The 26,759-nt window shown below is 36.4% G+C and overlaps 3 long non-coding RNA genes across 5 annotated transcripts; all 3 read left to right on the forward strand.

Moving 5' to 3' along the window:
- Positions 1 to 264: 264 nt before the first annotated feature.
- Positions 265 to 1,489, forward strand: LOC149166517 (uncharacterized). Of its 2 annotated transcripts, none has more exons than XR_016260438.1 (4): positions 265 to 586; positions 940 to 1,030; positions 1,115 to 1,208; positions 1,414 to 1,489. It is a non-coding gene; the product is annotated as an uncharacterized LOC149166517 (long non-coding RNA). The 2 variants fall into 2 exon arrangements; XR_016260437.1 differs by having other exon boundaries at positions 940 to 1,026.
- A 1,996-nt stretch (positions 1,490 to 3,485) lies between these two features.
- LOC149166518 (uncharacterized) lies at positions 3,486 to 24,035 on the forward strand. Of its 2 annotated transcripts, XR_016260440.1 has the most exons (5): positions 3,486 to 3,629; positions 18,939 to 19,007; positions 23,075 to 23,181; positions 23,467 to 23,549; positions 23,870 to 24,035. It is a non-coding gene; the product is annotated as an uncharacterized LOC149166518 (long non-coding RNA). The 2 variants fall into 2 exon arrangements; XR_016260441.1 differs by lacking the exon at positions 18,939 to 19,007 and having other exon boundaries at positions 23,467 to 23,644; positions 23,870 to 24,031.
- LOC149166519 (uncharacterized) lies at positions 20,717 to 22,403 on the forward strand. Its single transcript, XR_016260439.1, has 3 exons — positions 20,717 to 20,789; positions 21,817 to 21,896; positions 22,079 to 22,403. It is a non-coding gene; the product is annotated as an uncharacterized LOC149166519 (long non-coding RNA).
- Positions 24,036 to 26,759: the final 2,724 nt, after the last annotated feature.

Here is a 26,759-nt window from a genome sequence, read left to right on the forward strand (position 1 = left end):
TACTTTTTTTTTTTTAATTCAATGGGTGAAGAAATCAAGAAATACCTTAACAACCCATAATGTGGGTGTAGGGTTGATGTGGAGTCCACAATTGTAGTGGGCAAAGGTGAAGAGGTATGTATTTGTGGAATTTACTTGTTTAGGAGCAAAGGCAAAAAAGCTATGTATAAGGGGAATTTACTTTCATTTCACTGATTTGTTGTGTCATCTTTATATCATGTGTTTGTTGAAATTTAAATGAAATGCCGAGTAAAAAAGTTGAATAAGCACTAATGATAATAATGAATATCTTTGTTTGAGAGAGACATGGAGAATTATAGCAAAAGTAGAAGCAAAGGTAGACGGTAAGTTACCTTTTGGTTCTCCACCCTTTTTACCAATTTGGGGTTTTAAATTTTTCTTAGCATAAGATGTACTTTTGTTTAAATTATATGCATCTTCTATTATTTGGAATTCTCTTATTTATTGGATATAGTGCACATGCAGGTAAAGAAAGGTGGCCGAGCAAAGCTAGAGCAACAATGCTGAATTCTCTTATTTATTGGATGTAGTGCAAATGCAAGAAAATAAAGGTGGTCGAATAAAGGTGGAGCAACAATGTTGAAACTTCTGAAATATTTTGTGTAAGAGAGAGAGTAGTGTAGGAGAGTGCTAACGTAGAGGGTGAATTATCTTTTGGTTCTGATATGCTTATCTTTTCATTTTCAATATAATGGTTCTTCTCGCTCATTCCTTATTCATGGTTTATGATTTTTGGTCATTGAATAAAATGTACTTTTGCATAGTATTATGGATAATTTTTTTGTCTTGGCTTATGATTAATATTTATTATAATATTTTTCAATGTTTATTTAATTTTTTTATAAGATTTTTGTTGTTTGTCTTGAAACTTTTTGGTTTTCATTTAATATTTTATGGTTTGGTTTTTGTTGGATTTAGGAAGTGGAGATATAGCGGCAGGCCCTAGAAATGGTGCAGATTGCATAGGTGCATTTGGTGAAGGGGAAGACTAAGTAGGAGGAAGACGTGGGTATGGTTTCAGGTGTCTGATTAAATTAAATGCATTCTATATTATTTGAGATTTATTTATATGGTGAGTGTAATGCAAATCTAGGTAATAAAGGAAGGTGGAGGAGCGCTGATGAAACTACTGAATCTTTTTGTGTGAAAGAGACTTGGAAAAGTGTTGAAGAGTGCAAATGTACAAGGTGAGTTCTCTTTTAGTTCCAACATGGATATTTTCTCGTTTCAATATAATGGTTCCCACACTGCTTCACATTTCTCACAAGATATTTTGTGTATTTGATATTTCAAGTTTTGATTGATATTTCTCACAAAATGTTTTGTGTGGTTGATATCTCTTATGGAATTTTTTGGTCTCTTATTAATACTTATCTAATTTTTGTTGTGCAGGGTGTCCTTGGTTGGCTTGGAGCTTTTTAGAGTTGGGGAGTTGTGTTTGTGTCTATTGCTTCTTTTTGTTATATGTGGTTTTTTGTTTTTATCAATTGATTTTTTTGTTTTGTTATTTTATTATTATTTATTTATATAATAATTTATAATTATTATTTTTTGCAATTGTTATGTTTGATGTTTTTTTGCATTTGATGAGCATGGCCATGCTAATTTGTGGTTTGGCATTTTGTTTCCTCATACATATATATGTTGTTAATAAGATCTAGTAGCTCATATTGTGGGATTAGAGTTGATGCAAATTCCACACATGTAGAGGAAAAGGGTAAGGGAGAGGTATGTGTCGCTTGATTTTGTCTACATAATTTTATAATTCCATGATGTTTTAAATTAACTCAGTTGCTGCTTCAAAATTATATCACGTGTGTTTATTTATATTTAGAGGCAATGCATGTAAAGTAAGGCTGGATGCTAATGAAACTATTGAATATCTTTTTGTGAAAGATACGTGGGATATGCTATAGATGAGAGAAAAGTAGAGGCAAAGGAGTTATGGACCAAGACCCATGTATGTTTTGCGTAGATGGTTCTCCTCACTTATTAATTTAAGGTTTATGATTTTTGGCCTTACATAAGATGTACTTACTTTTGCTTATGATTATTCATAAGAGTGTTGTTGTTTGTTTAAGATTTCTTATACTCTATTTTAGTTTCCATTGAATATCTCTCATAAGATTTTTTACTCTCTATTCAATATTTTTTAGTTTGATTTTTGTTGGTTTTAGGCGATGGAAAAATAAAGACAAGTCTCAAGGCTATTGTAGATTCTACTTGTGCTTTCAATAAAGAACACAATCAAGATGAGGAGGTATGTATGGTTCCACGTGTGTTTGATTAATTTAAAGGCATCACATATCATTTGTATTTATTTATTTATGTATATGATGAAATGCATCTGAAGTGAGATTGAACGCTAATGAAACTATTGAATATCTTTTTGTGAGACATGGGATGCACTATAGATGAGGCGGAAGTAGAGGTAGAGGAGTTAAGTTATGGTGCAAGACCGATGTATGTTTATGATTCTCCTCCTTACTTATCAATTTAGGGTTTACGATTTTTGGCCTCTACATCTGATGTACTTTTGCATATGGTTATTCATAAGGGTTTTGTTGTTTGTTTAAGATTTCTCATACTTTGTTTTGGTTTCTATTTAATATCTCAAAATAGTTTTTGCTCTCTATTTGATATCATCTAGTTTGGTTTTTGTTGGTTTTAGGCAATGGGAAAATAAAGACGAGTTTGAAGGTTGTTGTAGATTCTACTTGTGCTTTCAATGAAGAACATTACTCAAGATGTAGAGGTATGTATGATTCCATGTGTGTTTATTTAATATAGAGGCATCACATATCATTTGTGATTTATTTATTTACGAATGCAATGCAATGCATATAAAGAAGAAGATGGTGGCAATGAAGGAGAGTGTAGAGGCAAAGGTGGATGGTGAGTTCTTTTTGGATTTATTTTTTGATGGTGAGTTATTTTTTGATTATGTTATGAATTTGATTGATGAAGCTATTGAAATATCTATGTAGCAATACTATATTATAGTGAAGAGCTAGTAGTAAAGGTGAGTTCTCTTTTGGTGCAAAATCCATGCTATGTTATGAAATCCTCATGTTGCTTTTTGTTTTATATTTCTCCAAAGATATTTGGTATATATTTAATAATTGTCATAAGATTTTATGGTCTCTATTTAATACTCTTCTATTTCTTAATGTGCAGGATGTCCTTGATTCGCCGTAGACGCTTTTTGGGATTGTAAAGAGGAGTTTGTCTACTATTTCTCTTTGTATGTTTTGCTTTTGTTATTTTCATTTTATTTTTGCTATTGTTGTTCCTATAGTTTTGCTATTCCTTTGTTTTTGTACAACTACTGTTATTTTTTTACACTTGTGAGCATGGCCATGCTAAATTGTGGTTTGGTATTTTGTTTTTCATGTTCTTCTTTTTGTTTTTGTTTTTGTTTTTTTGTTTATTTATTTATTTATTTTTTCTCTATATACCTTTGTTCATGGTTTTTGTTTTGGGTTTTATGAGTGTGGAAAATAAGGCTAATGAAAATTGTGGATTTAAGGCTAATGAAAATTCAACAAATGTAATGGGAAAAGATGAAAGAGGTGTATGAGGGAATTCACTAGTCAAAGATGAAAGAGGTATGTATGAGCTACGTAATTTAATGGTTCCATTTGTTTTAATTGAACTCTTTTGTTGCTTGTTATATCATGTGTGCTCATGCAAATTTATTATAGGCAATATGGGTAAATTTATCATAGGAAATATGGGTAAAGGAATGTAATTGGAATCTTCAGGCATAAGCAAAATTTTCTTCTAATTGAGTAGAATTTGTGGATATGGATGAAACAAAACAAAATTTTCAATCCAGGTTATGACATACTAGTTTTTATCTACATTTGCGAGGGGTACTAAGCACTTTGTGCAATCCAAGTTATGACATACTAGTTTTCATCTACACTTGGGAGGGGTACTAAGCATACTAGTTTTCATCTACATTTGGGAGGGGTACTAAGCACTTTGTGCCACTTGAGTGTAGGTTTTTTACGTGTGTATTTCAATCTCAACATTTTCATTAAAACATGGGACATAGGCAATATGGGTAAAGGAAGGTAATTGGAATCTTCAAGCATAAGCAAAACTTTCTTCTAATTGAGTAGAGTTTGTAGATATTGATGAAACAAAACAAAATTTTCAATCCAAGTTATGACATACTAGTTTTCATTTGCATTTGGGAGGGGTACTAAGCACTTTGTGCAATCCAAGTTATGACATACTTGTTTTCATCTACATTTGGGATGGGTACTAAGCATACTAGTTTTCATCTAAATTTGGGAGGGGTACTAAGCACTTTGTGCAATCTAAGTTATGACATACTAGTTTTCAAGTACATTTGGGAGGGGGTACTAAGCACTTTGTGACAGTGGAGATTGTAGATTTCTTAATCTCAACATTTTCATTAAAACATGAGACATTTGTCCTTTTAGCCCCATAATATCTACAACTTTCTATATTGTTGCTTCATGAAAACTTGCTTCTAATTGAGTAGAGTGTTTGTAGATATGGATGAAACAAAGCAATTTTTTCAATCCAAGTTATGACCATACTAGTTTTCATCTACAATTGGGAGGGGTACTAAGCACTTTGTGCCATTGGAGAGTGTGGGATTCTTACGTGTGCATTTCAATCTCAACATTATCATTAAAGCATGATGCATTTGTCCTTTTAGCCCCATAATATCTACAACTTTCTATATGGTGGCTTCATGTTTTTATGAAGGAGCCAAAAGCATCATGGACTTCTTCCATCATTCTATCATAGAGGAATGCATCTTTGATAAGAACTTATCACAGTTAGTCAATATAAAGAACATAAAAAATTTGGCTTCCTAGAAGGCTAGAAAAGATTGCATCCAACTTTGACCTCACTCCAACAATTCCCTGTAGCCCTTATCCTACATACATTTTTCTACCATTCTTCAATCAGCTTTAGTTGGGCCTTAATTCACATACTAACTTGTCTTGGGACGAAGCCTCATATTGTTGAAAATAATAGCGAGAAAGGTCCTCCTTTGACTTGTGCCTCAGTGAATGAGACCAAGAAGCAGTTCTCCTTAGCATGCACGAGTTCTTAAAAATCAGGGAGAGTTCCTATAAGTTAGGACAGTTCATGAAGCAATTTGAATGATATGCAGGAGTGCAAGAAAGGACAAACCAATGAGCCTCAAGTTCTAAATTGAGGCAAGACGAGTTGCATGAGTTAGTTAACTCTTCAATCACTAGTTTGAGTTCCAAAAATAGAACTTGCCAGAATTAGCTAATTTGAATTGCTTATAGGAGATCGAAAGGCACAATTGTGATCATTGTTTTGTGAGCACAAGTCAGTGAGACAAAGAAATATAGAGCATAGGTTTGTGTGTGTGAGCTTGTGAGAGGAAGAGTGTGCAAGAGAAGCTTGTGCGCATATTTGAGGAGGAATTTCCCTTGGGATTTGCAGAAGGATTTAGGGAGAATTCCCTAAATAATAAGAGCAGCCTATGCGCATAGATATAGGGAGGCAAGATCAGGCTACTTGCAAGTGTTTCAAACCTAGTTCAAGCAGGGTGAACCATTGTGTTTTCTGTTGAGATAATATTATATTGTAAGAGATCTATTGCTCATTCTTCTATCAATAAAATTCTCAAACAAGCAGAGTGTTTTCCCAGTTGGGTTCCTTACAAAAATTGTGTTTTTGATATTGTGTGGCTACGTTATTTCTGTTCCTATTCCACTCCAAATTAAGTAGAGAAAATTTTGTGTCTTGGGTTACAAGTATAGTTTCAGATTTGTTCATTCAAGCAGATCAAAATTTTTGTGGTTTTTCTACATGGTATCAGAGTAGTGAACAGAATCAAGACCAACACAAGTTGAGGCAAGCATCATAGGAGAAGAACTTTTGAAGCAGTCACAACCTCTAGGAGCCTTATCAAGTTAGAAGGAGTCGAGTTTTATTGTGCCTTTCTGTGATTTGGTATAGGTTGAGTTTGAGGGCAGTTTGTGGATGAGCTCGAGGGCAGTGATGTGTTTTTTGTGTGTAATTCTCTTTGTATGAGGCTGAGATTTTCTATGTGCATTGGAAAGAGAGCTGAGCCCTTGTAGTCTTAGTATTGGAGGGTTGGAAGGCCTAATAGGTGGCTGAAACATTCCTTTAGGACAATGTATGAAGGAGACTTGTAAAGGGAGGGTTACACAAGTTTTTGTGGAGGTTTAGAGGCCGAGTTGTGGAGGACTGGTGCACTGTGTTTAGGTGCACTAATTAGAGGCCGAGGAATCTCAAAGGAACACCTAGAACCATGACCTAAGAAGAGCAGAAGTCTGCTAGTTGAGGTATGTTTTGTGTTCTTTAGTGATTGATTCTTTGCTAGGTTGTGTAGGGATGTTCTACAGTTTGTTTGAGCAACAGTTGGTTGACAACTTAACTACAATATTGGAGGACTGTTAGAAGTTGTCGTTTGTGCCCTAAGTACAACCTCATGTGAAGGACTACAAGATTGTTAGTGGGCATGTGTTGGAGAGATCTCTAAGTATGCAAAATGGTGTACTAAGGATTGTGAGCAGATCACTGTTTAGAGGGAGCATCGAACTTCATTCCATGGAAAGGGAGGATCGTGATAGTTCTGGAAGATAATGGGGTGGGAGATTTCATCAAGCAGGCAATAGCGCCACCTCAAGATCCCCAGCAGTTGGTCCAACATGATAAGAATGATATCAAGGCAAGGAGGATTATTCTAGAAGGGGTCAGAGATCATATAGTACCTCATATCCATGAGAAGAAGACAACATATGAGATGTTTGATTGCATCCTAAAATTGTATCAAAGTACTAGTGATACTAGGAAGCTTGCTCATAAGGAGAAGTTGAGTATCCGGATGAGCAAGGATGAGCCCATCATCACATATTTGTCAAGGTTCACTAAGGTACAAGATGAATTGGGTGGTGTGGCAGTGGTTGTATCTGATCATAACCTTGCGAGTTTTTCCTTACTTGGACTTCACAAGTCTTGGAAAGGGTTCCAGGATGTTGTTAGTGGGAGAGAGAACTTTCCAAATTGGGAAAGGTTTTGGAGTGACTGCATACCAAAAGAGATTTGAAGAGGAACCATAGAAGAGAGATCGATTATGATAGTGGACGAGGAGAACCTTGCCTTGACGGGCAAGGCCAAGGGCAAGAAGGGCCAAGGAGAGGTCAAGTCTAGTCAGAAGGGCAAGAAGAAGGACCTAAGCAAGGTCAAGTGCTTCCATTGCCATGTTTTGACACTATGCCACTAAGTGTCCTAAGCGGAAGGAGGAGTCCAGTAAGGATCATGTCGCTACATTAGCAGAGGTAGATGCATTTTCTGCCCAGTTCAAGAAGGATTTTTCATTGATTACTTGCAGGGCAAGCTCAGCGGATAGCAACATATGGTATATTGATTTAGGAGCCTCCTTACACATGGCCAGGAATAAGAAGAGTTTTAGCCACTTGAAGGAGAAGGACATACAATTTCAAATTGAGTTAGGAGATGATGGTCAGTATGCAACTAGAGGAGTTGGTACTGTCAATTTTCACAAGGAGTCAAGTAATCCTCTTCATCTCGAAGATGCTCTCTATGTTCCAGGATTGAGGCAAAATCTTGTTTCGGTAGCTACCCTTGAAAACAAGGGAAATGATATCATCTTCAACAGAGATAAGGCGTACCTCCAACACTTAGCTTTTGGATGTAAGAAACAAATAGGTTTTAGGGTGAAGAATCTCAACAAGTTGTAGGTAGAGACAGATGCAACCTTGAGCAACAAGGCAAAGAGAGCTCAAAGTAGAGAAGTGGTGGTTGAGTGAGAGAAGGATAAAGCTCTCAAGATTGAGCCTCAATCAATATCTCAGTTTGAGTCTAAGCCAGTTGGTTGTTGCGTTGACCAGCAGGATGACGAGAAGCATAACCTGGGGCAAGTGGATGCAACCACTCAGTCAAAGACTGCCAATATAGGGAGAGTTCGAGTCAAGTGGACAGAGGATTTAGCTAAGAGAGATCAAAATAAGTTGAATCTTCTAGTATCACTTCTAGCCAGAGGAAGCAACCACATAGGTACACAGGGTACATGTCACTTATGACTAAAGTGATGGACTTGCAGAACTTGGTGAGAAAGAATATGTCTTCAAATCAGGTTCCGTAGAAGAATGCAGGGAAGTTTTCTAGTTTAGAGGGAGCAACTGCAGCAGCGGAGAATGTGGAAGAATTGGCCAAAGATCCAGGTGGACGAGGTTTTTCCAGAAACACCTTCCTCGCCAAGAGGGAGTGTTGAAAATAGTAGCGAGAAAGGTCCTTCTTTGACTTGTGTCTTAGTCAAAGAGACCAAGAAGCATATCTCCTTAACATGCACGAGTTCCTAAAAGTTAGGATGAGTTCCTAAAAATTAGGCGAGTTCCTATAAATTAGGACAATTCATGAAGCAGTTTGATTGATATGCAGGAGTGGAAGGCTCAACTTGTCTTCTAGTGCGAGTTATTATTGGGAAAAGACAAATGAGCCTCTAGTTCTAAATTGAGATAGGATGAGTTGCATGAGTTAGTTAACTCATCAATCACTAATTTGAGTTCCAAAAATAGAAGTTGCCAGAATTAACTAATTCTTATTATTCATAAGTAGATAGAAAGGCACAATTGTGATCATTGTTTTGTGAGCACAAGTTGGTGAGACAAAGAAATATAGAGCATAGGTTTGTGTATGTGAGCTTGTGAGAGGAAGAGCGTGCAAGAGAAGCTTGTGCGCAGATTTGAGGAGGAATATCCCTTGGGATTTGCACGAATATTTAGGGAGAATTCCCTAAATAATAGGAGTAGCCTATGCACATAGAAATAGGGGGGCATGATCAGGCTACTTGCAGGTGTTTCAAGCCTATTTAGGTAGGGAGAACGATCGTGTTTTCTGCGGAGACAATATTGTATTGTAAGAGTTATATTGTTCATTCTTCTATCGATAAAATTCTCAAACAAGTAGAGGGTTTTCCCAGTTCAATTCTCTAGAAAAATTGTGTTTTTGATATTGTCACTGTGTTATTTCTATTCCTATTCCGTTGCAAATTAAGTAGAGAAAATTCCGTGTCTTGGGTTACAAGTTAGTTTTAAATTTTTTCATTCAAGTAGATTAGAATTTTCGTGGTTTTTCTACACCTACTTCATCTTACATATGTTTTTTCCATTCCTAAATCAACTTTCGTTGGGCCTTAAGGCCACACACTAACTTGTCTTGAGACCAAGCCTTAGAAAACCTAGGAACATAGATTAGCTAAAACCAAATAGGGTCTCTAACTAGACAAAAGGGTGATGAAAGCGAGCCTTAAAAGAAACAAATGCATTAGAAGATCGAAGCCATGGCTCTCTCTTCATTATCAACACCTTATTTACCTGACACTTCCTATGATTCTTCCATCTTGCCAATTCACACGATAATGTGACTTTTGTATAGGGTGAAACAATTTCTAAGCCTTCTCTTGGGGTTAAGATCCATCATTTTCAGACCATGAAGTTGCATGGTTCTTCACCCTACTTTGTCATGTTGGTTTGAGGTGGAGGTCCCACACATGTTTGCTCTCCTATACTCATGATAGGTGTGACCACTTCTGGTGGCCACTTGTCCTAGCTTTGCTGCTTTATAATGTTGTCATTACCCTAGGCATTAACATTGGTATATCTAAGCAATACCCTCAAAATAACCTAAGAATACAACAACTAAAAGGAACATGATCTTTTACCGGACAAAAGGGAGATAAAAGCATGCAACAAAAACAACAAATACATAAGAATATTGAATCCATTTCTTTATCTCCATTCTCAACACCTTATCCACATGCACTTGCTATGATTCTTCTATTTTGCCACTTCACTTAGTAATGTGACTTCTAGCCATTAATATTGGTGGAGGGAAATAACCTATTTTTGATCCTTCTCTTTGGGGCTAAGATCCATAACCCACGTATCATGAGGGTGCATGGTCCTCCCCCTTGCATGATTGTGTTGGCTTGAGGAAGAGTGGCCATATTTATTGTCGTTAAGATGCCCCCTCACGTGATTGTGTTGGTTTGAGGCAGAGTGACCACATTTATTTGCCTGCTTGCACGCGTGAAAATTTTCAAAATTTTCAAGCAGGGAAATCAATTGTTCATAATGAACTTGGCTGTAAATAAATTTTGATATTAAATAAAACAAATTAAGTTCCTATTTGTACAATTTGGAGAATATTAGTTTATGATGTTTAATTGTAATGTCTCCAGCCACCCTTGGGCGATGCCACTCAAACACACCTCGAAATTTTACCTTTTCACTCAAAACCCTAGGAAAAAATTAAATCAGAAATATGTATATATATATATATATCTATTTTGACCAAATACATTTAACATATTTCATTGTTCCCAAGCATAACAAAAAATATAAGCATAATTTAACCACAATACACAAATTGAGCACAATTAACCAAAAGATTATAGAACCATATGTAAATGCAGCGGAATAAACATAAAACCAGTTCTCAAATACTTATCTGTGAATGTTGCTGCTGGTTGCAGACCTGTGATGTTCCTCCCAACCAAAGACCTTATGGTTCATAAACTCTCAACTGCAGGTCACCCCGAGTTGGGGCTCCAACTCCATAGGAAACAATACCAATAATAATAGCATATCCATGGCCAAGGCACCAATGCAGCAATCACGACTCCAACCACTGCGCTTTGCTTCCCCGAATCTGCCCCCAAGTGGCACACCCTTCTCTGGGACCTGCTAGTCCCTCTATGATGCCTACCTTCTAGGGCGCCTCATGGCGAGTCATGAATTGTTCAGCACAGGGCTCCAAGAGCTCGTCTTGCTTCTAGGCCTTCCAGGCACCCTTCCAGGCCATAAATGATTTGGCTTCCAGTTAGTTCCAGAACCCAAGTGGCACACCCTTCTCCAAAACCCGTTAGTCCCTTTGTGGTGCTCGCTTTCCAAGGATCAACACTTGATCACCCGAACTCCAGTCGGTCCTTGAGTCCAAGCACATGATTCACCAACAAAAAATCCCTAGTCAGTTCCAAAACCCACACCAGTTTCATCGACTGGTACATAGCCCTGAATTATTGAATAATCCTCCTGAATGGATGACTAGGTAACCATTTCCCCCCTTTTATAAACATATTTCTCCTTTATAAAATATTATAATATTTTATTATGATACTAAAATATTACCTTTTCATCTAGACCTTTTTCATGTTGTGGAGTCATGGGCCCCCAATACTCCTTTATCTAGGTTCGCCTACAACCATTATGTGTTTATTAATATTCATAAATTAAACATATTTACCACACTAGGCCTCTTAGCCTCATAGCATATAAAACCGTAATCACGCGGGCAAACTAGTCCCAACACATAGACACACATACACATGGGTGTACCGCCCCAAAAGCAACTTTCGGCTCACCAACGTAATAATCACGGTCCTCAGACCCATTACATAGGCACACCAGCCTTAATCATATTCGTAACTTGGTCCATTGACCTAACATGTACATAAACATAGAGGCATACCAGCCTCACGAGTCTCAGGCTCACCAACGAATGCATTTTATGCATGGTTATTACATTACTCATTTGGTGTTGGAACTAGGGGTGTTACATTAATTATAGACATTTTTAGCCCCTCCCTCTAGCCAGGGATTATAGTTTTTGCGTAGCAGTCAAAATCCTTTGAACTTATATTAGTTTGCTCAGTTTCATCAGATTTATTATGAGTTTTATCAAATTTTAATATTTATTTTATTTATTTAGAAAAAACGAATTCATTTTTATATTTTTGAAATTTAAAATATCCTTTTTCATGAGTTTCATTCTTACATGATTTGACTTCAATCTTGAGTATGGCTTTATTTTTATTTTACTTGTCAAGAATAATTAACCATTTAAAAAACTAATTTTTGTATTGGTCACTATGTAAGCTTTTTATATTAAATAATTATAAGATTGGGATTTATTTTACTTAATTGTCAAGAATAATTAATCATTTAAAAATTTGTTTTTTGTATTGGTCACTATGTAGGCTTTTTATATTAAATAATTATGAGATTGCAGAGCTCCCTGCAATCAATGCTTTGCAATTCATTGTATTCCATGTTGTAGGTGAGACATTGCACTCTTGTTCAAATTGCAGAGTTTGCTACAACCGAAACTCCACAATACAATTATCTAACAATTGTAGGTGTGTCAATTCTCTAACAATTTATTATACTTGGTAGCACACTCAGATGACATTCCTCCACCACCTCACAAATAGACTATCAACTGAACTGTGAGTAAGTTCTAGTGTCATCCTAGGCGTCTAAGGCATATCATAAGCCATTAGCGGAGGAAAAGGCACTAGACTTAACATTCCTTCTCGTTCCACCTACTATTTGTGAAAATTCTTACACTCTGAAGGAACCCTTGCTGCAACAAATCTGAATCTACTTCACCTACTTGATTTTTAAATTACATTCATCAAGTTATTCTTCTGAATACTGAAACAAATTACTTCTGCAGCCTACACTAATTAAATATTTGATCTCATGAAACAGAAAACAGAGCAAAGAACAAGATAGATAGGACACACTTATTTTTGGACAGAATAGTCCCCGGGAAAACCCAATGCGGGAAAACCGATGAAACAGCTCTGAGGGTTTTATTATTATGCAGGAGAAATATCTGAATACAACTCTAGGATGCTCATCTAGCAATCCTTTACAGAGAAAATATTGGCGGAAAATTTGAGTGAGTTTTACCTCACTTCACTTGGTAGAATTCCGATTGATTTGGCACAAGACTGGCTAAACCCCAACTATTTTTGCGTTGGCTCTGCATCAGCCCTGCATCACCTTCTCTGCCCTCTGCGTCAGCTCTCCTGGCTCTTCCGGCAGTTCTCGACAATTCCGATAATTCTGGTAGTTCTGGCAATTCTCGATTCTACGTGACAGGCAGCTTTTTTGTGTCATCTCTCTTGGCTACTCCGCTACCTCTGCGTTAGCTCTCCCGGCTACTTTGCTGCCTTTGCGTCAGCGCTCCCGGCTACTGCGTTGCCTCTGCATCAGCTCTCTCAGCTGTCCCGGCAGCTCTTGATAGTTTCGGCTGTTCCGACAGTTTTCGATTCCGCGTCAGCTCTCCCGCCTACTGCGCTGCCTCTCTGCAAGCTCTCCTTGCCTCTCTGTTCTGTATTTTCCGGAAAGTCCTTCACCCGGATTCTCTCTGCCCCTCAGCTGCAAGATCTCCCCAATCGATTTCCCTCTTGAGAACTTCTCACCTCAGAAAATCGATTTCCTCAATCTCTATGTGTGTATTTCCAAATGAACCCCAAGTCTCTTTATACTTTTCTCGTTGAGACTTCAATGGCCGATATTAAGTCTCTAATCAATGGCTAAGATTAAAACATGACTTAATTCGCCTTCTAGATCATTCTCACCCATATTTTGATATATACCCATTAATATTTTAATTTTCTTAAGTTTAGACTTAGGAACCCCATTAAAAATGTTAATTATTTTGATAAAATACAATTCGGGTGGAATTTCACCAAACGGTTTATGGGTTCTTTAGAACTCATCTGCCTTAGCCTCTTCACCAATTTTCAAGGCTAGAGCACTTCCGATGCTACCAAAAGCTAACACTATCCTAGTGGAAGCATTCATTACAATTCCCTAATTTCCCAACATCCGGTTCAACCTAGGTATGCTCTAGCTTCCACTGAGACATGCACATCTACAACAGTAGCTCTGGTGACTACACATGCTTAGGGTGAGGGAACAACATCTAGCTACTACGAGAAGAAGCATAATTGAAGATTCAATCGAAAAAAACAAACAAGAGTGCTATTTTTAAGGTGGTGGTTATTGTTGAAGCAACAATTGAGTTAAGCTTTTTTCTTTGCAACTGCAATTGCGTTTACCAAAGCCATTGCCTGAAAGAGAGTCAAAAAAGTTATATCACTTAATAGCTAAGTCACATGACACAAGGACACTTAAATTCGAGTATTCGACACGAGGGACACATTATATCTATATATATATATATAAATATTGAAATATAGTGCTTGATCCATATAGATATGAATCATGATGATATCTATTAAGTATTTAGTATATACTATTTACTAGTTAGTTTATCACAGTTCAATGTTCATGTTATAACTTATGTTATTAACTTCAAACGTGTTCGTTCATGTTCAAAGTTCACATAAGGTAGTTTATGAATTATAATTTTTTATGTGTTCAAACTTCACTATTGACCAAAGTGTTAATCGAGCTTTCCCTCCCTTTAGACCTCGAAGGTGTAGTGAGCAATGAACACATGACGGGGAGCTAGGATTTTTATTTCAACACACGATCTATACATGGTCATTGGCCATAAAATGTGGTCACTAGTGTATAATTAAGTTAATTTCCATAGGCTATAACACAACTTACAGGAAATTTAAGTGCTCCAAACTCTCAGCGAAGCACATGAACGCTCGTCTCCTGCATTTCCAAGTCCAGGTTGATGTGAAGTTGTGAATTGTGCTCTCAATGTGAAGTTGTAAGCATTGCGCTCGAATTTGATGGAATTCCTCACACTGCACAACAAATTTGATTTCAACAACGAGCAAAATTGACTTCAACGACGAACAATGACAAAAAAACCCAAAAATAAACCATGTTGCAGTTTTTAAATGTCATTTTTCATGGGACACGTGGCCTAAGAGCAAAAAACGTTAGGGCACGTTTTCGCCACATCCAAACACGTCTCGTTTGGAGGACACGAAGAAAATCGTTTTTGACACGTTTTAGGGCACGTTGTGTCCGACACGTGAAATACGAGACACGAGACCCTGAGGGATGTGTCCTGTGACTTAGCTTAATAGAGATTCCCAAACCCTAGACTGAGACAAATGTTAACGATAGACAAAAGGGAGGGAAGGGGCAGGATGTGAAGAGAGGAAGGAGATTTCAGAACAAGAGGAATCCAAGGGGGAGGACTAGAGGTTACTGGTAGATGGATAGGGCAACTATGGATACTACTTGCCACAACTAGTCATGCATGTAATGACATGGATCCATTTATCAGTAACCTAGGCAAAAAGGCAAAAAGGGGGAGGACTAGAGGCTATTGGTAGATGGATAGGGCGGCTATGGATACTACTTGCCACAACTAGTCATACATGTAATGATGTGGATCCACATCATACCTTTTGCCTTTTGCTAGGTTTGCTTCCTGTGCTTATTTTACCACATTCATATCTTTTGGATGATATAAAAAATTGCAACTCATGTCTTAATCCCTTGGAGAAATAGCTATGGAAAAGTTTTCTTCTAGTTCTTGTGAACTTGATTTACCAATTCCCATGTATGATGTTATCAAGTTGTACTGCTAGGCACACCCTACTTGCATATTCTTCTATTTTCCTAGCTAGCACCTGAACTATGTTTGAACTTGGTATCCCTTCACATATAATTCATAGTTTTAAAATTCGGCCGATTCAAAACGGAAACGGCCGAGTTGATCCGTTTCATTGCCCAAAAATGTGACTCGGTGGAGGAAACGGTTCAGCAGGCCGAGTCAGCTATGACTCGGCCGAGTCATTCAATGGCTCGGCCGAGTCATAACCAGTGGCCTGTAACCCCATAAAAACAACGATTTGACATTTTTTTAATGACATTTTGAAGTGTTTGCTGATTGGTTTGAACTCCAATGTGTTTTATGAATTAGTTAAATGTTATTTGGGGTCCATTCCCCCTCCCAAACCCTATTTAACACACTCAAATGCTCTCTACTATTGATATGCTATTCAAATTTCATGGTAATGTTAAATTCTTAAAGTAAAAGTGACATTCTCCTTAATCTTCATTTTCATCCTTTTACTTAAATTTTTAACATTACCATGAAATGACTCAGGATGTTTGAGAGTTGTTTCGGCCTCATTGGATTTCATATGGAGAAAGTAGAATTTTAGATTTCATTCAAAATCCAGCAGACTTATCAGTTTTTCAAGATTTTAGGATTGGAGGGTTGCAATGTTTCCATTGAATTTTGTCATGTATTAGGGTATGGAACTCGTATTTAATCAAGAGCACCAATCCCTCTATGTACCTTGATGTTAGTGACATTGGTTGTCGAACTCCTCTGGGATTTGCTCCCAAACTAGGAGCTTCTGAAAATGTCGCTCCCGCTCCCGTTTTCGCTCCTGCTCCCAAGTAACACAAAGAAGAGAAACCGTTTGGATAAAAAACGGTTAAATGATATAATTTATGTCCAATACAACCTCCAGCTCAGACGAAACCATTTGCTGAACAAAAGACCTGAGTCAGATCCCATTGTGTTGGAAGACATTGATCCAACATCAGATTGGGTAGTGGAGAGTCGTCCAACAGAGTTTGATCCTGATGAGGATCTTGATTTAGATTTAGATATTGAGACATCAGTTGAATTTGAACATGATGTTCAGTTGAATGCAGATCCCAATCCACCAGCCTCAGTCTCATAACCAACAAGGACTCCAATTGTAGGTGTTTCCTCTGCTCAGCCACCACATAAGCGCAGCCACATATCTACTCTATCTCAGCTTGCATCTGCTGCAGTTGCACAACCTGCTAGTGGTACCACTTCTACAGCTGCAGTTGGAGATGATGATGATGAGGAGGAGCCATGGGGCCCCCTATCTGACTTTGATGATGATCCAGAGATTGATCGACATGATCTTGGCTCCTCTGGCAGTAGCTACTAGCCAGTAGCTGTAGTACTAGTACTGGAGTCTGGTCACAGTTTACTTTTGTTGTAGAGGCCATTTCTAGCCTCCTTGGATATGTGTTTTTTGTTTTGAGTCTTTGATCATGTATGACAGTTGACTATGTATTGCCTTTGGGTACCATTTTGATATAATGGATTGGTTCATGAGCCTACTTTGATCATATGTTGTCTTCCATCTATATTATAATGCTGTGTGTTTGGAAACATGAATGAAAATCTTTAAAATTATGTTTAAAATCTTTAAAATTATGTTTAAAATCTTTAAAATTATGTTTTTTTATAAAAAAAATAAATATTTAATGTATTTTTTACAACGACCGAGTCATTGAAATCGAGCCGCCGAGTCATTACCGTTTCGGAGTCGGAGTCAGAGTCGATCCTCGACCGAGTCGGAGTCGGAGTCGGAGTTTTAAAACTATGATATAATTATAATATGATTCCAATTAAATAGGGAAACCATGCATAGAGAGGAAAACCATTGTCACAAGTGCATTGATCCATTTAACATACCAATCCAAAAAACATCAGAGCCCATCAACATCCTTGGCCCACAATTTTTTGTTTTCACTAATATTCCCCCCAACACCCAACATCCTTGGCTCAATTTTTTTTTTTCTTTTCTCTAATATTCTTCGCACCCCCACCCTCAACTTCTTGTAAACTTCTTATAATGTTGTGCACTATTTAGGGAAATCCTACTACCACACCAATCCTGGAAGAGAGGAATAAGGCCCATGCTACCACAACAATCCCGGAAGTGAGCAATTCAATCCCTTGTTTTGTTGATAATTTCAAGTCCGCTCATTGCCTCTAATTTCCTATTTTGTTGTTGAAGCATAATTTCCACATAGCAATCCCTTACACTTGATAATTTGTTTTTCAACAAGATTAAGGCGAAGCGATAAGGAGAACCATCTTGCTATTGATGATGCTTGATGTTGTATCTTATTGAAACAATTTCATTTCCATCAGGGTAAATGCTTTATAGACTCCTATAAAGAAGGCTCCAAACAGGCAAAATAAACCACCTTCAACATTTATTGCGTTCCCCTAAGGGTAATGGATACATGTGGGTCTTACGAGCAAACAAAGGTCAATCTTGAAGGAAACCAAATGCTAATTGATTTTATTGTAATGGGAATTAACCCAAAAGTTTACTTGAAACAATTTCCTTTCCATCAGGATAAATGCTTTATAGACTCCTATAAAGAAGGCTTCAAACAGGCCAAAGAAACCTACTTCAACATATGTTTTTTCCCCAAGGACAATTGACTTGGGTGGCTCTTTGGAGCAAACAAAGGTTGATCTTGAAGGAAACCAAATGCTAATTGTTTTTATTATTCAGGGGATTAACCCAAAAGTTTTGTGAGTGGTGCCCTGAAGGTTTTCTAGATTCCTTATGAACTTCAGTGCTCCATGTTATCTTCACATGCACATAGAAAAAAATGCACATTTCCACAATGTCATACACTACTTTAGTCTATTGTAAACCAAACAAAATATTTGATGCCCTTCTGATTTGCTTTTGCATATGGGATTATTGTCATATAAGAAAGACTTTGACTTTTATTATATGAATGCTTCACATGTTTTTCTTAAAAAGCTTATTTTAATTATTTGCTCCAATTCATTATGTTCTATTATATGAATTCTTTACATGTTCTTTTACGAATGCTCATTTTAATTATATGCTCCAATTCATTTTGTTATTATGCCAATAGGTGAAATATGAGAATCCAAATACCATTTTCAAGGATATGGGAGCCATTTTGAAAACTAAATGGAAAGCATTGAACATAGAAGAGAAGAAATCATGTGAAGAGAAATATGAGGATGAAAATAAGGCACACTGGTGGGTAAACTATGGAACTGTAAAGACTTTATTCACTATGTTATATATTTTTCCATTAGGTTTCAAAGGCTCACAAGTTAGACTTTTGGAAGTTGTGGGGCTACAGAAACATGAGAATAAAGATCTGAAGCTTCTCTAAAACTATTAGAAATTCAGGTCGACATTTAAGCTTTTGGAACAATATATGTGCTCTCTAGTTGTCTAAACTCTAAAGACTTCAAAAATATAAATGAATATTGTCATTTGTTGCAATTGTTTTTGAAAATAGAAATGAATTATTGATGTTTTCTTCAATTTTGTGTGGCAGCAAGCATTTGTGACTCTTATTTTGGTTGCTAAGCTTTGTACATTTCAAATATTTATCCATGATACCAAGGTTTGTGCTATGCTATCCTACTTGTTTATTTTTATTGTGCCTATTATGCCAATAGGTGTTTCTATGCGGGCTTTGGCTGGGCAGATCTAGCCAATCAGAGACGCCTATTTTTGTTGCCCTCCTTCCAATGACAATCTGACATCTGTACCAGCGCACATAAAAGTTGGTGGTTGGGCATAGTGGAGTTTCGGCCCATGTTGGAGGCAATCACTGCCTAGAACACATTTCTCTGCGGGCTTTGGTTGGGCAGATCCAACCAATCAGAGATGCCTATTTCGTCACTCTCCTTCCAATGACAATTTGACATCTGTACCAGCACAGATAATAGTTGGCGGTTTGCAATAGCGGAGTTTCAGCCCATGTTGGAGGGCATCACTGCCAAGAACAGGTCGCCTCCATTAAGGGCCGCCTTATGCACACAAGCAGGTGCAGCGTCGTGCCCACTACCGCTTACAATATGTGCAAACAAGCAGCTGCAGCATTGTGCACACTACTGCTGCAAATTAGTGCTTGGAGTTCAGACTTGGCACGATTGGTTCTTTCCAGTTCATTATTGATTTTCTCTGTCAAGACTATCGAAATCAACCAAAATCGATCTCTTAAGTTCCAGCAGTAAGGTGGGAGCAGGCCATTGAGGCAGTGCGTGAAATTTCAGATGATAAAGAGACACACCTTCAGCTGACCCTCAATGGATTTAGTGGAGGCGTAAGCAGGTCCCTCCCCCACTGGTTCCAAGCACTTCTACATATCCTCCTCCCAGAAATTCATTTAGTCAGAGAAGGCACTTGGCATTTGCAGACAATATGCTCATGACTGCCATGGATTTACAGGTTTCTAGCATAGAAGAAGGTAGTAGATCGCAAGCTAAGAGCATCTGTGATGCTCGTTTGGCTTCACTGAAAGCAGAGGAAGCAGGTGAACTGATAGTATTAAGAGCAGGTGAATATGCCAATCACGTTGTTATTCGTATGGATGCTTACATTTGAATCTTTAATTTTAACGTCTTGTGAATCTTATTGTTTCTTCAGGAAAGCTTGCAGTTGGGTTCTACAACAAAGATTGTTGACTGTATATTGGCGCTGAAGGCTTATTATAAATGGAAACAGCGTGGAGGAAATGGTTCTTGGAAATATGCAAGCCCTTTGAGGTCCCCCATGATTCCGCGAAACACAGGAAATTTCCTTCAACATTCAACTCCTTGTGTCCCTGTTAGGGACCCTGAAACTGAGCCAAACCCTTCAGTTAGAAACATGGACAAGGGAGAAAAACGACTTGATGACATCTTTCAATCTAAAGGTTCAATTAATGTGTGGTTATTGAGTTGATTTCATGCTTCGAAGTTCTAGAAACTATTGATGCTTGAAAATTAAAAATTCTTTGCCTTACACATCCTTAACCACATGCTTTGGTTGAAAGATGTAATGCGAGCATTATTAAAGCGGTTTGCTGAAAAAATGACAAACGACAAGGAAAATGTTGATCAGAACCTTGTTGAAGCCATACAAACTGCTGCACTGGTATGCAAATATCATACCTATTATTTTGCACTAATCCTACTCGATTAAGCACAAAACATTCCAAATGCAACATATGCTTCAAAACCCTAGTCTTGTTCAGTCATACATATTAGATATTAAATATTTCTGTAAGCATATTGAACACTAGTTCCTCAAGAGTTCATGCTTTTAACTCTTTGTTGCTGTGCAGCAGGGCTCGATGCAAGCATTTATGAATCTTATCATTGGAATTTTTGCAGAGAATAGACAAGACAAATTTTCCCTGGTGAGCATCAATTGTCCTTGTCCTTGATGCAAAATGAAATACAAATTATCTCATTGCTCAATAACCGTAGGTTTCATGAGTAATATCTGTTAACAAATGACTTTAAACATTGGCTGAAGTAAAAAATAATCAACCATAAATACATATGCTACAGAGATTCCATCGGGATGTGGTGATTTTCACTCAGTCCTCTCTTTGTTTGTGTTTAAGATCAGAGTGAGAAGTTCTGTTCTCCAGTTTGATGGCAATTTTCATCCTATGTTAACTCTAATTTGCTTTGAAGATTCAGAAAAGCTAGGATCAAGACAATTATTTCCTAAGAGAAAAGTGGTGACTGTCAAAGTCAAGATCCAAAACCTTTGCATACCAGTCAGGAACATCAAATGCCTTTGGAAGCACAAAGAAAAGAAGTCAACGTGAGCAATATTTTAAACTCCACTAAAAATAATAAAATTTTGATGCTGTGGAGGCAAATCAGAAATGTAAACAAAATGTACTGCAGCACGAAATAATTTCAGTCGCCATTTGATTCAGTATAATGAAGGACTATTGTTTGATGAAGAATTGCATATGTGATATGTAGAGCATTTTTTTAATAATCTAGGAAGATTATCCTACCATGTTTGCATTGCCTCTATTTCCATGATGATGAGATAACCAACGTAGCTTCAAGCCTGATTACTAGTATCCTTTGTGAGCCTCATCCCAACATGCCCCTGCTGTCCTAGAGTAGGCTAGTAGGAAACATTTTAAAGAGTTATATCTTACATGTGCAGTCACAGAGTATGCAATCAGGGAGCAACAATTTTTTTGCAAATGCAGTCAGAAATCACAATTTTTCAGATTCTGTTTGGAATAATGAAACTAAATCAAATGAATACTGCTTTTGCTGTACTAAAGCAAACATGTTAATCATTTTGTGATCCATTACTGTCTCATTATTGATTACCATCTTTTAGAAATTTCACAATGGTCATTTTATTAAACAATGGATGTGATTTTATCAAACAATGGATATGATTTTCAGGGCATAAGAGACATTGCTTAGAGCAAGGGAAGATGTAAAAGTGTTACAGCCAGAGTGGCGAAGGGATTTTGAATTGCTCGGTAAGTTAAAGCCAGAGACTTCTACGCCTCGACGTTGAATGGGGGATTATTATTTTCTTTAATGTTCGAACTTTGTAAGCTAGACATTTGTTTTGTTGTTATGTATTGCTATCCGAGTAAGCTATTAGCAGGAATGACACTGACTTCTTTCTCTCTAAAACATTATTTTTCGAGATAACCAGGTCACAGGAATTTCTAATGCTGCTAGGGGATATCAGAGTTCTGGAAGAAAACAAGATTCTTTATAATAGCCTTCAAGACCTCAAAGGTGTTTGTCCTACAATTTAAGGGTGTTTATCAGGGTGGAAAAGGTCGTCTTATTCAAGCGAAGCAATAAAGGTCTCAGTTGGAAGGTGGGTAAAAGGATAAACAGGCACTGGATAGGAATCTGAATCTGGAACCACAACCATAGACTCTGCCGCCTCCGTCCTGGCTCTGATGAAGGAAAAGTAAGGCATCAGAAAAGAATCTCCTATCTTGTAAGCAAGTAAATCTTATGGCTTCCTGCGGGGGAATAAACACCAAATTGGGGGGCCTTCACTCCCTGGGTGTCTGCTTGATTATTATGACTGTGATAATCAGATATGACGAGGGGATCGAAATCTTAATGTTGTGTCGTCAAAATACTGCCACCGACATCTCCCTGCAATTATTGTCAGAATGGATGCCATCGTTATATTATGGCAATTACAGTAATCTCTAATTATATTTACTGTTTTCTTGGGGTTCAGGAATCATAAGGGTATACTTCAGAATCAGACCCCATTTTGGGGGTTAATCTGACGCCCAGAGTGCAGTGGAATTTATTGGGGAAGATAGATCCCTCCTTGTCAATACATCCAAAATGGGAAAAGATGTACCAATTTTAATAAGGTGTTTGGGCCATCTGCTACACAAGGTACTGATTAAAGAGTATGTTGACCTCGTCTTATGACATAATTTGCATACAATTACTAACTTGTTTTTGTCCATGAAATGGCAGAGGAAATTTACATGGATACACAGCCATTGATCCGATCTGTAACCCAAAATGGGCAAAGATGTACAGAGAACATCCAATTTTAATAAGGTTTTTGGGCCATCTGCTACACAAGGTACTGATTAAAGAGTCTTTTGACCACGTCTTCTGGCAAAATTTGCATAAAATCACTGACTTGTTTTTGTCCATGAGATGGCAGAGGAAATTTACATGGATACACAGCCATTGATCCGATCTGTAATGGATGGTTACAATGTCTGCATTGTTGCGTATGGTCAAACAGGATCTGGAAAGACCCACACCATGGTTAGTATCTTTCTTCTAAGGATTTTGTTCAAAAAAATTGGTGATTTCCTAAAGATATATGTTTAAAATTAAAATGGCTTAGATGAGAAAGCAGCTTCTGGTTCTCAACAAATAGATTAATTTTTAGATCTTTCTCAAGGTAACCTGGCTTGACATTCAACACTTAAAATTCAGAGTGGTCTAACAGGTTCTTTCTGAAAAGGAAATCGGAGTCAACTATAGAGCTCTCAGTGACCTCTTCGAGTTATCTCAAATAATTTGTGCTTTGTTTTTATGACTTTCCAGCTCCAAACGGACATGCTGAGCGAACTTTCAGGACACCACCTGATCAGCAGTCGATGAAGGTCGGAAACGAAGGTTGTAATAACGTGAGTTTTGCCCTTGTGGACATTTTAATGCTATCTCGGCAAACTAGTGTTAATTGATGTGTATAATAGTGCCAGCGTTTCTCACAAGCCATCAGGTAGGTTTATGCTTCCTTTATAGAGGAAGTCAAGGATAAAAGAAAAATATAAATTGTAAATTAAGTGTAAATTGATGTTGAAGAAAATGCAACGGACTGGGACTACAAGTTTGAAAGTCCACTTGAAATTCCTTGTAAACCAAGGAATAATGCTTATAGTTTATTATTTGCAATATGCACCAACATTCTTTTTTATAATAAGTTAGTTATTATATTGGTTGGCAGGATAAAGGCTACTTGTGAAGAAGTAGAACCGTAAGAAGCCATCTTAGTTGTCACATGATATGTGTAAATGCAAGGTCACATGTCATTTCCTATGTGTGACCAGAGATAATTCGGCCGCTAAAAGACTAGCAGCACAGAGAGTCCAATTATTGCAAGATCAACTAGCGGCACAGAGGGAAGCTTTATCAACAATTAGCTTCCCAATAAATTCTGGGTGTCAAATTTTTGATCTGGGGATGAACTGGAATCCCCTTAAGCAATGGATAATATGGAGTGCAAAAGATATAAGTATGGAATGTGATTAAGTTGAAAAAGAACAAAATTACCTACGGAAAAACACACAGGGATGTCAATTTTTATTTTGGCAAACAAAGGTGGTTTTTTTGATTATATGTTGGTCTAGCATAGGAAAATATTTTCACATATGGAAAACACTATGCCCATATATTCTTGCAATAAAACATTATGCCCATATACATTCCTGCAATAGGATGCACGAAAATAGGATGCGGAAATGACTGAATATGTAATCATAATTTCATAATGGGAGCAACGTGTTTAAGTATTTTTAATATAGGATGCACGAAAATAGGACGTGGAAATGACTGAATATGTAATCATAATTTCATAATGGGAGCAACGTGTTTAAGTATTTTTAATTTGAATATTAACATTGTACATACAACTGATTTTTTTGTAGGACCAATGTGTTTAAGTATTTTTAATTTTAATATTAACATTGTAGATACAACTGAATTGATTTTTTAGTAGGACCAACATGTTTATGCATTTTTAATTTGAATATTATTGTATATAATATATGCAAGGTTTTTGCGATTTTTTTTTGAATATTATTGTATATAGTATATGCAAGGTTTTTGCGATTTTTTTTTAAATGGATGAGTTAGTAGATAAATTCAGATTTGTGTAATTAAAATGATTTTTCAATTTTAAGATGTTAAGATTGATTGATGGATTGGTAAATTAATGATTTTTAACATGGTTAGTAAATAAATTAATTGATGTGACTTGTAAATTGTGATTTTTTCTTTTTGGATAAAACATATTGTAAATTGTTTATGATAAATTTTATTTTGAAATGGTTTAGTTTTTGCATTAAATTATCATATAATTGATTTATTTATGGCACTACTTTTAGGTGATTGAAATTTTGTGTCATGAATTGAATGCATTGTAGTTCTCTTCTTTTTATGATTTAATATATCACAAATTCCACATGATAAAATGAGATTTAATATATCACAAATTTCACATGATAAATTGTATTTTGAGGTCTAGTTTTTACCTTAATTTTAATTTTTGAGAATTGTGATGGAGATTTTGGCTATTATGAATGAATGCCTTTGCTTTGGATTGGAAAGTTCACATGTTAAACTGATTGATTTATACATAACACTATCCTCTGGTTTTGTAATCTTATATTTTTTTTTTTAGAATTGTGATCAAAATTTTAGATATTATCAATGAACGATTTTTCTTTGGATTGGAAAGTCCACATGATAAACTGTGTTTTGAAATGATTTTATATGTCTCTCTAAAATTTATACATAGTTGTAGCCTCAAGTGCTAAAATCTTACATTTCCCTGAGAACTTTCAATAGAGTAATATGAATGAATATATTTATTTTGAAGTGGAAAGTGATTGCATGTTACAATTGTATCAAACTGTACAAAAAAAACTACAAACATTATCCTAAATTATAGATTACAATGTAGTTAAAATTGAGGTTCAGTTCAAGATAAAAAAACCTTAAAAGTATGAATATAAATTGTAGTTAAATCAAATCTAGTACAAATTATCTACAAAATTTAAATTATGACGAAATGATTTTTTTTTTTTGCCCATTATAGAGATCCATCTTTAAATTAATGAAATGAAAACTTTTTTCCACAATATTGATCCATATTTAAATTACAATGAAACAATTTTTTTCCCATAATACAAATCCATCTTTAGAAATTTAAGGAGATGAAATGTGAAGCAAAAATTTAATAATCTTTTGATGGAAAATAAAAGTTATTCTATCATTTTTGTTTCAGCTAGTTTAAGGTTTGTTCTAACCAACAATAAATTTATCTTAAGCTATTTGTTTGTTCTACCTAATAATAAATACATCCTAAGCTGTTCCAATTTAATGTACAATAAACCCATAATCCATCTTAACCTTACAAAGAGCAAAGTCTAAAAAGTAAAGTTTCAAATTTCAACATTCTTTATCTATAAATGGTTAAACATTTATTAAAATGACAAAATGTAAACAGAGTTGAGCTATAATCTGACATAGGGCTGAAACCAATAGTGCATTGATGAAACAAGAGAACAAGCTTTCCATTAATAAGTGTATAAATTAATATTTTGAGAATAAAAATTTGTTTTAATTAATTTTGAAAGGACCTTTTCATCCCAAAAAGATTGTCACACTTTTTTTATTCATTTAAAAATATTGTTATGTGTGCCTCTTTGAGTTGTTGAGATAATACGATAAACAAATACACACACTGCTCCTCTCATTACCGCGTTAAGTCTTGTCGCTTTTATATCTATAAATTTGTTGCAGCGCAAGCTTTGTAAATATACACATTCCTTTAGAAGAAAGGAAAGGTTTGAAGTTGTTGTAGGAAGGAAGCTAGGCAACCGAAATGGATTCACACTATAGAGTCGCAAACACCATAATTGTATTGTCAAAAGCATTGTGTTACACTACGTTAGGATTACGAATGAAAAAAATTGCAAGCGTTATGTCCACTGGAGCTTTAGATTGGGCACCCTCAATCTTACGCCACTTGGCAGGCCCAAATGTCCCAAATCTAGTTGCTAGAAATTCCTAGATCTAATGGCCAAGATCACTTAGATCGGATGAATAAGATC

This window comes from Pinus tabuliformis, chromosome 5_1 (genome assembly GCF_031772625.1).
Source record: "Pinus tabuliformis cultivar Carrire ecotype Pingquan chromosome 5_1, CPIR1, whole genome shotgun sequence".
Classification (NCBI taxonomy): Eukaryota; Viridiplantae; Streptophyta; class Pinopsida; order Pinales; family Pinaceae; genus Pinus; species Pinus tabuliformis.